At 43.6% G+C, this 10,528-nt stretch overlaps 17 non-coding genes and 3 pseudogenes across 17 annotated transcripts; all 20 read left to right on the top strand.

Moving 5' to 3' along the window:
* The first annotated feature begins 10 nt into the window (after positions 1–10).
* LOC129116639 (5S ribosomal RNA) lies at positions 11–129 on the top strand. The gene has a single exon (XR_008533601.1). It is a non-coding gene; the product is annotated as a 5S ribosomal RNA (ribosomal RNA).
* Positions 130–508: 379 nt separating this feature from the next.
* Positions 509–627, top strand: LOC129116638 (5S ribosomal RNA). The gene has a single exon (XR_008533600.1). It is a non-coding gene; the product is annotated as a 5S ribosomal RNA (ribosomal RNA).
* Positions 628–1,009: 382 nt separating this feature from the next.
* LOC129116637 (5S ribosomal RNA) lies at positions 1,010–1,128 on the top strand. The gene has a single exon (XR_008533599.1). It is a non-coding gene; the product is annotated as a 5S ribosomal RNA (ribosomal RNA).
* A 379-nt stretch (positions 1,129–1,507) lies between these two features.
* Positions 1,508–1,626, top strand: LOC129116636 (5S ribosomal RNA). Its single transcript, XR_008533598.1, has one exon. It is a non-coding gene; the product is annotated as a 5S ribosomal RNA (ribosomal RNA).
* Positions 1,627–2,004: 378 nt separating this feature from the next.
* Positions 2,005–2,123, top strand: LOC129116635 (5S ribosomal RNA). Its single transcript, XR_008533597.1, has one exon. It is a non-coding gene; the product is annotated as a 5S ribosomal RNA (ribosomal RNA).
* A 378-nt stretch (positions 2,124–2,501) lies between these two features.
* On the top strand, positions 2,502–2,620 carry LOC129116634 (5S ribosomal RNA). Its single transcript, XR_008533596.1, has one exon. It is a non-coding gene; the product is annotated as a 5S ribosomal RNA (ribosomal RNA).
* Positions 2,621–2,999: 379 nt separating this feature from the next.
* LOC129116633 (5S ribosomal RNA) lies at positions 3,000–3,118 on the top strand. The gene has a single exon (XR_008533595.1). It is a non-coding gene; the product is annotated as a 5S ribosomal RNA (ribosomal RNA).
* Positions 3,119–3,497: 379 nt separating this feature from the next.
* LOC129116632 (5S ribosomal RNA) lies at positions 3,498–3,616 on the top strand. The gene has a single exon (XR_008533594.1). It is a non-coding gene; the product is annotated as a 5S ribosomal RNA (ribosomal RNA).
* Positions 3,617–3,994: 378 nt separating this feature from the next.
* LOC129116631 (5S ribosomal RNA) lies at positions 3,995–4,113 on the top strand. Its single transcript, XR_008533593.1, has one exon. It is a non-coding gene; the product is annotated as a 5S ribosomal RNA (ribosomal RNA).
* Positions 4,114–4,553: 440 nt separating this feature from the next.
* Positions 4,554–4,672, top strand: LOC129116630 (5S ribosomal RNA). The gene has a single exon (XR_008533592.1). It is a non-coding gene; the product is annotated as a 5S ribosomal RNA (ribosomal RNA).
* Positions 4,673–5,049: 377 nt separating this feature from the next.
* On the top strand, positions 5,050–5,168 carry LOC129116648 (5S ribosomal RNA). Its single transcript, XR_008533607.1, has one exon. It is a non-coding gene; the product is annotated as a 5S ribosomal RNA (ribosomal RNA).
* Positions 5,169–5,546: 378 nt separating this feature from the next.
* Positions 5,547–5,664, top strand: LOC129116641 (5S ribosomal RNA). The gene has a single exon (XR_008533603.1). It is a non-coding gene; the product is annotated as a 5S ribosomal RNA (ribosomal RNA).
* A 379-nt stretch (positions 5,665–6,043) lies between these two features.
* LOC129116629 (5S ribosomal RNA) lies at positions 6,044–6,162 on the top strand. Its single transcript, XR_008533591.1, has one exon. It is a non-coding gene; the product is annotated as a 5S ribosomal RNA (ribosomal RNA).
* A 373-nt stretch (positions 6,163–6,535) lies between these two features.
* LOC129116647 (5S ribosomal RNA) lies at positions 6,536–6,654 on the top strand. Its single transcript, XR_008533606.1, has one exon. It is a non-coding gene; the product is annotated as a 5S ribosomal RNA (ribosomal RNA).
* Positions 6,655–7,031: 377 nt separating this feature from the next.
* Positions 7,032–7,150, top strand: LOC129116646 (5S ribosomal RNA). Its single transcript, XR_008533605.1, has one exon. It is a non-coding gene; the product is annotated as a 5S ribosomal RNA (ribosomal RNA).
* A 377-nt stretch (positions 7,151–7,527) lies between these two features.
* LOC129116642 (5S ribosomal RNA) lies at positions 7,528–7,645 on the top strand. Its single transcript, XR_008533604.1, has one exon. It is a non-coding gene; the product is annotated as a 5S ribosomal RNA (ribosomal RNA).
* Positions 7,646–8,517: 872 nt separating this feature from the next.
* LOC129116643 (5S ribosomal RNA) lies at positions 8,518–8,635 on the top strand (annotated as a pseudogene).
* A 374-nt stretch (positions 8,636–9,009) lies between these two features.
* LOC129116644 (5S ribosomal RNA) lies at positions 9,010–9,130 on the top strand (annotated as a pseudogene).
* Positions 9,131–9,506: 376 nt separating this feature from the next.
* LOC129116645 (5S ribosomal RNA) lies at positions 9,507–9,622 on the top strand (annotated as a pseudogene).
* Positions 9,623–10,000: 378 nt separating this feature from the next.
* On the top strand, positions 10,001–10,119 carry LOC129116640 (5S ribosomal RNA). The gene has a single exon (XR_008533602.1). It is a non-coding gene; the product is annotated as a 5S ribosomal RNA (ribosomal RNA).
* The last annotated feature ends 409 nt before the right edge of the window (positions 10,120–10,528 follow it).

Here is a 10,528-nt window from a genome sequence, read left to right as displayed (position 1 = left end):
CGCAATATTTGCTTACGGCCATACCACCCTGAACACGCCCGATCTCGTCTGATCTCGGAAGCTAAGCAGGGTCGGGCCTGGTCAGTACTTGGATGGGAGACCGCCTGGGAATACCAGGTGCTGTAAGCTTTTTCACTCCTCTTTACAAAAAGCAGAGGGCGCTGCTGCTTTTTCAGTGGACACCGACAGGGTGGGAAGGAAATAGCTAGATCATGACTTGCCGGTATAGAAATGACACAAATCCAGTTAAATGATGGCTTTCATCATTCCTAAGCTCATCGATCATTTTCTTTTCAATTTTATGCTAACGTATTCTACATTTCAACAGTAAATATTAATCTTTTTACTGCACTACATTTGTGATCCTTATAGCCACTTTGTACATTCTGATTTGACATTTAAAAGCTGTGAGTGTGTCTGGCAATCTGCAGGCGCTCCCTGTATAGACGAAAGAGCAAAGCGTGGTGATATAGTATCTTTAAAAGGCCCTTTGGTAGGCGCAATATTTGCTTACGGCCATACCACCCTGAACACGCCCGATCTCGTCTGATCTCGGAAGCTAAGCAGGGTCGGGCCTGGTCAGTACTTGGATGGGAGACCGCCTGGGAATACCAGGTGCTGTAAGCTTTTCACTCCTCTTTACAAAAAGCAGAGGGCGCTGCTGCTTTTTCCAGTGGACACCGACAGAATTAAGGAAGGAAATAGCTAGATCATGACTTGCCGGTATAGAAATGACACAAATCCAGTTAAATGATGGCTTTTCGTCATTCCCTAAACTCATCGATCATTTTCTTTTCAATTTTATGCTAACGTATTCTACATTTCAACAGTAAATATTAATCTTTTTACTGCACTACATTTGTGATCCTTATAGCCACTTTGTACATTCTGATTGCCCATTTAAAGCTGTGGTGTGTCTGGCAATCTGCAGGCGCTCCCTGTATAGGCCGAAAAGAGCAAAGCGTGGTGATATAGTATCTTTAAAGGCCCTTTGGTAGGCGCAATATTTGCTTACGGCCATACCACCCTGAACACGCCCGATCTCGTCTGATCTCGGAAGCTAAGCAGGGTCGGGCCTGGTCAGTACTTGGATGGGAGACCGCCTGGGAATACCAGGTGCTGTAAGCTTTTTCACTCCTCTTTACAAAAAGCAGAGGGCGCTGCTGCTTTTTCAGTGGACACCGACAGGGTGGGAAGGAAATAGCTAGATCATGACTTGCCGGTATAGAAATGACACAAATCCAGTTAAATGATGGCTTTCATCATTCCTAAGCTCATCGATCATTTTCTTTTCAATTTTATGCTAACGTATTCTACATTTCAACAGTAAATATTAATCTTTTTACTGCACTACATTTGTGATCCTTATAGCCACTTTGTACATTCTGATTTGACATTTAAAAGCTGTGAGTGTGTCTGGCAATCTGCAGGCGCTCCCTGTATAGACGAAAGAGCAAAGCGTGGTGATATAGTATCTTTAAAAGGCCCTTTGGTAGGCGCAATATTTGCTTACGGCCATACCACCCTGAACACGCCCGATCTCGTCTGATCTCGGAAGCTAAGCAGGGTCGGGCCTGGTCAGTACTTGGATGGGAGACCGCCTGGGAATACCAGGTGCTGTAAGCTTTTTCACTCCTCTTTACAAAAAGCAGAGGCGCTGCTGCTTTTTCAGTGGACACCGACAGGGTGGGAAGGAAATAGCTAGATCATGACTTGCCGGTATAGAAATGACACAAATCCAGTTAAATGATGGCTTTCATCATTCCTAAGCTCATCGATCATTTTCTTTTCAATTTTATGCTAACGTATTCTACATTTCAACAGTAAATATTAATCTTTTTACTGCACTACATTTGTGATCCTTATAGCCACTTTGTACATTCTGATTTGACATTTAAAAGCTGTGAGTGTGTCTGGCAATCTGCAGGCGCTCCCTGTATAGACGAAAGAGCAAAGCGTGGTGATATAGTATCTTTAAAAGGCCCTTTGGTAGGCGCAATATTTGCTTACGGCCATACCACCCTGAACACGCCCGATCTCGTCTGATCTCGGAAGCTAAGCAGGGTCGGGCCTGGTCAGTACTTGGATGGGAGACCGCCTGGGAATACCAGGTGCTGTAAGCTTTTTCACTCCTCTTTACAAAAAGCAGAGGCGCTGCTGCTTTTTCAGTGGACACCGACAGGGTGGGAAGGAAATAGCTAGATCATGACTTGCCGGTATAGAAATGACACAAATCCAGTTAAATGATGGCTTTCATCATTCCTAAGCTCATCGATCATTTTCTTTTCAATTTTATGCTAACGTATTCTACATTTCAACAGTAAATATTAATCTTTTTACTGCACTACATTTGTGATCCTTATAGCCACTTTGTACATTCTGATTTGACATTTAAAAGCTGTGAGTGTGTCTGGCAATCTGCAGGCGCTCCCTGTATAGACGAAAGAGCAAAGCGTGGTGATATAGTATCTTTAAAAGGCCCTTTGGTAGGCGCAATATTTGCTTACGGCCATACCACCCTGAACACGCCCGATCTCGTCTGATCTCGGAAGCTAAGCAGGGTCGGGCCTGGTCAGTACTTGGATGGGAGACCGCCTGGGAATACCAGGTGCTGTAAGCTTTTTCACTCCTCTTTACAAAAAGCAGAGGGCGCTGCTGCTTTTTCAGTGGACACCGACAGGGTGGGAAGGAAATAGCTAGATCATGACTTGCCGGTATAGAAATGACACAAATCCAGTTAAATGATGGCTTTCATCATTCCTAAGCTCATCGATCATTTTCTTTTCAATTTTATGCTAACGTATTCTACATTTCAACAGTAAATATTAATCTTTTTACTGCACTACATTTGTGATCCTTATAGCCACTTTGTACATTCTGATTTGACATTTAAAAGCTGTGAGTGTGTCTGGCAATCTGCAGGCGCTCCCTGTATAGACGAAAGAGCAAAGCGTGGTGATATAGTATCTTTAAAAGGCCCTTTGGTAGGCGCAATATTTGCTTACGGCCATACCACCCTGAACACGCCCGATCTCGTCTGATCTCGGAAGCTAAGCAGGGTCGGGCCTGGTCAGTACTTGGATGGGAGACCGCCTGGGAATACCAGGTGCTGTAAGCTTTTTCACTCCTCTTTACAAAAAGCAGAGGGCGCTGCTGCTTTTTCAGTGGACACCGACAGGGTGGGAAGGAAATAGCTAGATCATGACTTGCCGGTATAGAAATGACACAAATCCAGTTAAATGATGGCTTTCATCATTCCTAAGCTCATCGATCATTTTCTTTTCAATTTTATGCTAACGTATTCTACATTTCAACAGTAAATATTAATCTTTTTACTGCACTACATTTGTGATCCTTATAGCCACTTTGTACATTCTGATTTGACATTTAAAAGCTGTGAGTGTGTCTGGCAATCTGCAGGCGCTCCCTGTATAGACGAAAGAGCAAAGCGTGGTGATATAGTATCTTTAAAAGGCCCTTTGGTAGGCGCAATATTTGCTTACGGCCATACCACCCTGAACACGCCCGATCTCGTCTGATCTCGGAAGCTAAGCAGGGTCGGGCCTGGTCAGTACTTGGATGGGAGACCGCCTGGGAATACCAGGTGCTGTAAGCTTTTTCACTCCTCTTTACAAAAAGCAGAGGCGCTGCTGCTTTTTCAGTGGACACCGACAGGGTGGGAAGGAAATAGCTAGATCATGACTTGCCGGTATAGAAATGACACAAATCCAGTTAAATGATGGCTTTCATCATTCCTAAGCTCATCGATCATTTTCTTTTCAATTTTATGCTAACGTATTCTACATTTCAACAGTAAATATTAATCTTTTTACTGCACTACATTTGTGATCCTTATAGCCACTTTGTACATTCTGATTTGACATTTAAAAGCTGTGAGTGTGTCTGGCAATCTGCAGGCGCTCCCTGTATAGACGAAAGAGCAAAGCGTGGTGATATAGTATCTTTAAAAGGCCCTTTGGTAGGCGCAATATTTGCTTACGGCCATACCACCCTGAACACGCCCGATCTCGTCTGATCTCGGAAGCTAAGCAGGGTCGGGCCTGGTCAGTACTTGGATGGGAGACCGCCTGGGAATACCAGGTGCTGTAAGCTTTTTCACTCCTCTTTACAAAAAGCAGAGGGCGCTGCTGCTTTTTCAGTGGACACCGACAGGGTGGGAAGGAAATAGCTAGATCATGACTTGCCGGTATAGAAATGACACAAATCCAGTTAAATGATGGCTTTCATCATTCCTAAGCTCATCGATCATTTTCTTTTCAATTTTATGCTAACGTATTCTACATTTCAACAGTAAATATTAATCTTTTTACTGCACTACATTTGTGATCCTTATAGCCACTTTGTACATTCTGATTTGACATTTAAAAGCTGTGAGTGTGTCTGGCAATCTGCAGGCGCTCCCTGTATAGACGAAAGAGCAAAGCGTGGTGATATAGTATCTTTAAAAGGCCCTTTGGTAGGCGCAATATAGACGAAAGAGCAAGCGTGGTGATATAGTATCTTTAAAAGGCCCTTTGGTAGGCGCAATATTTGCTTACGGCCATACCACCCTGAACACGCCCGATCTCGTCTGATCTCGGAAGCTAAGCAGGGTCGGGCCTGGTCAGTACTTGGATGGGAGACCGCCTGGGAATACCAGGTGCTGTAAGCTTTTTCACTCCTCTTTACAAAAAGCAGAGGCGCTGCTGCTTTTTCAGTGGACACCGACAGGGTGGGAAGGAAATAGCTAGATCATGACTTGCCGGTATAGAAATGACACAAATCCAGTTAAATGATGGCTTTCATCATTCCTAAGCTCATCGATCATTTTCTTTTCAATTTTATGCTAACGTATTCTACATTTCAACAGTAAATATTAATCTTTTTACTGCACTACATTTGTGATCCTTATAGCCACTTTGTACATTCTGATTTGACATTTAAAAGCTGTGAGTGTGTCTGGCAATCTGCAGGCGCTCCCTGTATAGACGAAAGAGCAAGCGTGGTGATATAGTATCTTTAAAAGGCCCTTTGGTAGGCGCAATATTTGCTTACGGCCATACCACCCTGAACACGCCCGATCTCGTCTGATCTCGGAAGCTAAGCAGGGTCGGGCCTGGTCAGTACTTGGATGGGAGACCGCCTGGGAATACCAGGTGCTGTAAGCTTTTTCACTCCTCTTTACAAAAAGCAGAGGCGCTGCTGCTTTTTCAGTGGACACCGACAGGGTGGGAAGGAAATAGCTAGATCATGACTTGCCGGTATAGAAATGACACAAATCCAGTTAAATGATGGCTTTCATCATTCCTAAGCTCATCGATCATTTTCTTTTCAATTTTATGCTAACGTATTCTACATTTCAACAGTAAATATTAATCTTTTTACTGCACTACATTTGTGATCCTTATAGCCACTTTGTACATTCTGATTTGACATTTAAAAGCTGTGAGTGTGTCTGGCAATCTGCAGGCGCTCCCTGTATAGACGAAAGAGCAAAGCGTGGTGATATAGTATCTTTAAAAGGCCCTTTGGTAGGCGCAATATTTGCTTACGGCCATACCACCAGAACACGCCCGATCTCGTCTGATCTCGGAAGCTAAGCAGGGTCGGGCCTGGTCAGTACTTGGATGGGAGACCGCCTGGGAATACCAGGTGCTGTAAGCTTTTTCACTCCTCTTTACAAAAAGCAGAGGGCGCTGCTGCTTTTTCAGTGGACACCGACAGGGTGGGAAGGAAATAGCTAGATCATGACTTGCCGGTATAGAAATGACACAAATCCAGTTAAATGATGGCTTTCATCATTCCTAAGCTCATCGATCATTTTCTTTTCAATTTTATGCTAACGTATTCTACATTTCAACAGTAAATATTAATCTTTTTACTGCACTACATTTGTGATCCTTATAGCCACTTTGTACATTCTGATTTGACATTTAAAAGCTGTGAGTGTGTCTGGCAATCTGCAGGCGCTCCCTGTATAGACGAAAGAGCAAAGCGTGGTGATATAGTATCTTTAAAAGGCCCTTTGGTAGGCGCAATATTTGCTTACGGCCATACCACCCTGAACACGCCCGATCTCGTCTGATCTCGGAAGCTAAGCAGGGTAGGGCCTGGTCAGTACTTGGATGGGAGACCGCCTGGGAATACCAGGTGCTGTAAGCTTTTTTCACTCCTCTTTACAAAAAGCAGAGGCGCTGCTGCTTTTCAGTGGACACCGACAGGGTGGGAAGGAAATAGCTAGATCATGACTTGCCGGTATAGAAATGACACAAATCCAGTTAAATGATGGCTTTCATCATTCCTAAGCTCATCGATCATTTTCTTTTCAATTTTATGCTAACGTATTCTACATTTCAACAGTAAATATTAATCTTTTTACTGCACTACATTTGTGATCCTTATAGCCACTTTGTACATTCTGATTTGACATTTAAAAGCTGTGAGTGTGTCTGGCAATCTGCAGGCGCTCCCTGTATAGACGAAAGAGCGTGGTGATATAGTATCTTTAAAAGGCCCTTTGGTAGGCGCAATATTTGCTTACGGCCATACCACCCTGAACACGCCCGATCTCGTCTGATCTCGGAAGCTAAGCAGGGTCGGGCCTGGTCAGTACTTGGATGGGAGACCGCCTGGGAATACCAGGTGCTGTAAGCTTTTTCACTCCTCTTTACAAAAAGCAGAGGGCGCTGCTGCTTTTCAGTGGACACCGACAGGGTGGGAAGGAAATAGCTAGATCATGACTTGCCGGTATAGAAATGACACAAATCCAGTTAAATGATGGCTTTCATCATTCCTAAGCTCATCGATCATTTTCTTTTCAATTTTATGCTAACGTATTCTACATTTCAACAGTAAATATTAATCTTTTTACTGCACTACATTTGTGATCCTTATAGCCACTTTGTACATTCTGATTTGACATTTAAAAGCTGTGAGTGTGTCTGGCAATCTGCAGGCGCTCCCTGTATAGACGAAAGAGCAAGCGTGGTGATATAGTATCTTTAAAAGGCCCTTTGGTAGGCGCAATATTTGCTTACGGCCATACCACCCTGAACACGCCCGATCTCGTCTGATCTCGGAAGCTAAGCAGGGTCGGGCCTGGTCAGTACTTGGATGGGAGACCGCCTGGGAATACCAGGTGCTGTAAGCTTTTTCTCCCTCTTTACAAAAAGCAGAGGCGCTGCTGCTTTTTCAGTGGACACCGACAGGGTGGGAAGGAAATAGCTAGATCATGACTTGCCGGTATAGAAATGACACAAATCCAGTTAAATGATGGCTTTCATCATTCCTAAGCTCATCGATCATTTTCTTTTCAATTTTATGCTAACGTATTCTACATTTCAACAGTAAATATTAATCTTTTTACTGCACTACATTTGTGATCCTTATAGCCACTTTGTACATTCTGATTTGACATTTAAAAGCTGTGAGTGTGTCTGGCAATCTGCAGGCGCTCCCTGTATAGACGAAAGAGCAAAGCGTGGTGATATAGTATCTTTAAAAGGCCCTTTGGTATGCGCAATATTTGCTTACGGCCATACCACCCTGAACACGCCGATCTCGTCTGATCTCGAAGCTAAGCAGGGCTCGGGCCTGGTCAGTACTTGGATGGGAGACCGCCTGGGAATACCAGGTGCTGTAAGCTTTTTCACTCCTCTTTACAAAAAGCAGGGCACTGCTGCTTTTTCAGTGGACACCGACAGGGTGGGAAGGAAATAGCTAGATCCTGACTTGCCGGTATAGAAATGACACAAATCCAGTTAAATGATGGCTTTCATCATTCTAAGCTCATCGATCATTTTCTTTTCAATTTTATGCTAGCATTATTCTACATTTCAACAGTAATTATTAATAATCTTTTTACTGCACTACATTTGTGATCCTTATAGCCACTTTGTACATTCTGATTTGACATTTAAAAGCTGTGAGTGTGTCTGGCAATCTGCAGGCGCTCCCTGTATAGACGAAAGAGCAAAGCGTGGTGATATAGTATCTTTAAAAGGCCCTTTGGTAGGCGCAATATTTGCTTACGGCCATACCTGAACACGCCCGATCTCTCGTCTGATCTTGGAAGCTAAGCAGAATTCGGGCCTGGTCCCAGTACTGGATGGAGACCATGGGAATACCAGGTGCTGTAAGCTTTTTCACTCCTCTTTACAAAAAGCAGAGGCGCTGCTGCTTTTTCAGTGGACACCACGACAGGGTGGGAAGGAAATAGCTAGATCATGACTTGCCGGTATAGAAATGACACAAATCCAGTTAAATGATGGCTTTCATCATTCCCTAAGCTCATCGATCATTTTCTTTTCAATTTTATGCTAACGTATTCTACATTTCAACAGTAAATATTAATCTTTTTACTGCACTACATTTGTGATCCTTATAGCCACTTTGTACATTCTGATTTTACATTTAAAAGCTGTGAGTGTGTCTGGCAATCTGCGAGCTCCCTGTATAGACGAAAGAGCAAGCGTGGTGATATAGTATCTTTAAAAGGCCCTTTGGTAGGCGCAATATTTATACAGCCATACCACCTGAACACGCCCGGTCTCGTCTGATCTCGGAAGCTAAGCAGGGTCGGGCCTGGTCAGTACTTGGATGGGAGACCGCCTGGGAATACCAGGTGCTGTAACTTTTTCACTCCTCTTTACAAAAAGCAGGCGCTGTTGCTTTTTCAGTGGTTACCGACAGGGTGGGAAGAAATAGCTAGATCATGACTTGCCGGTATAAATGACACAAATCCAGTTAAATGATGGCTTTCATCATTCCTAAGCTCATCGATCATTTTCTTTTCAATTTTATGCTAACGTATTCTACATTTCAACAGTAAATATTAATCTTTTTACTGCACACTACATTTGTGATCCTATAGCCACTTTGTACATTCTGATTTGACATTTAAAAGCTGTGAGTGTGTCTGGCAATCTGCAGGCGCTCCCTGTATAGACGAAAGGCAAAGCGTGAGTGATATGAGTATCTTTAAAAGGCCCTTTGGTAGGCGCAATATTTGCTTACGGCCATACCACCCTGAACACGCCCGATCTGCGTCTGATCTCGGAAGCTAAGCAGGTCGGGCCTGATCCCAGTACTTGGATGGGAGACCGCCTGGGAATACCAGGTGCTGTAAGCTTTTTCACTCCTCTTTACAAAAAGCAGAGAGCGCTGCTGCTTTCAGTGGACATGGACAGGGTGGGAAGGAAATAACTAGATCATGACTTGCCGGTATAGAAATGACACAAATCCAGTTAAATGATGGCTTTCATCATTCCTAAGCTCATCGATCATTTTTTTTTCAATTTTATGCTAACGTATTCTACATTTCAACAGTAAATATTAATCTTTTTACTGCACTACATTTGTGATCCTTATAGCCACTTTGTACATTCTGATTTGACATTTAAAAGCTGTGAAAAGTGTGTCTGGCAATCTGCAGGTGCTCCCTGTAAACGAAGAGCAAAGCATGGTGATATAGTATCTTTAAAGGCCCTTTGGTAGGCGCAATATTTGCTTACGGCCATACCACCCTGGTACGCCGATCTGTCTGATCTTGGAAGCTAAGCAGGGTCGGGCCTGGTCAGTACTTGGATGGGAGACCGCCTGGGAATACCAGGTGCTGTAAGCTTTTTCCTCCTCTTTACAAAAAGCAGAGGGCGCTGCTGCTTTTTCAGTGGACACCGACAGGGTGGGAAGGAAATAGCTAGATCATGACTTGCCGGTATAGAAATGACACAAATCCAGTTAAATGATGGCTTTCATCATTCCTAAGCTCATCGATCATTTTCTTTTCAATTTTATGCTAACGTATTCTACATTTCAACAGTAAATATTAATCTTTTTACTGCACTACATTTGTGATCCTTATAGCCACTTTGTACATTCTGATTTGACATTTAAAAGCTGTGAGTGTGTCTGGCAATCTGCAGGCGCTCCCTGTATAGACGAAAGAGCAAAGCGTGGTGATATAGTATCTTTAAAAGGCCCTTTGGTAGGCGCAATATTTGCTTACGGCCATACCACCCTGAACACGCCCGATCTCGTCTGATCTCGGAAGCTAAGCAGGGTCGGGCCTGGTCAGTACTTGGATGGGAGACCGCCTGGGAATACCAGGTGCTGTAAGCTTTTTCACTCCTCTTTACAAAAAGCAGAGGGCGCTGCTGCTTTTTCAGTGGACACCGACAGGGTGGGAAGGAAATAGCTAGATCATGACTTGCCGGTATAGAAATGACACAAATCCAGTTAAATGATGGCTTTCATCATTCCTAAGCTCATCGATCATTTTCTTTTCAATTTTATGCTAACGTATTCTACATTTCAACAGTAAATATTAATCTTTTTACTGCACTACATTTGTGATCCTTATAGCCACTTTGTACATTCTGATTTGACATTTAAAAGCTGTGAGTGTGTCTGGCAATCTGCAGGCGCTCCCTGTATAGACGAAAGAGCAAAGCGTGGTGATATAGTATCTTTAAAAGGCCCTTTGGTAGGCGCAATATTTGCTTACGGCCATACCACCCTGAACCACGCC

This window comes from Anoplopoma fimbria, unplaced genomic scaffold, assembly GCF_027596085.1.
Source record: "Anoplopoma fimbria isolate UVic2021 breed Golden Eagle Sablefish unplaced genomic scaffold, Afim_UVic_2022 Un_contig_8866_pilon_pilon, whole genome shotgun sequence".
Taxonomy (NCBI): Eukaryota; Metazoa; Chordata; class Actinopteri; order Perciformes; family Anoplopomatidae; genus Anoplopoma; species Anoplopoma fimbria.
Note: the sequence above shows the minus strand (reverse complement) of the source record. Positions and strands in the feature narration are given on the sequence as shown.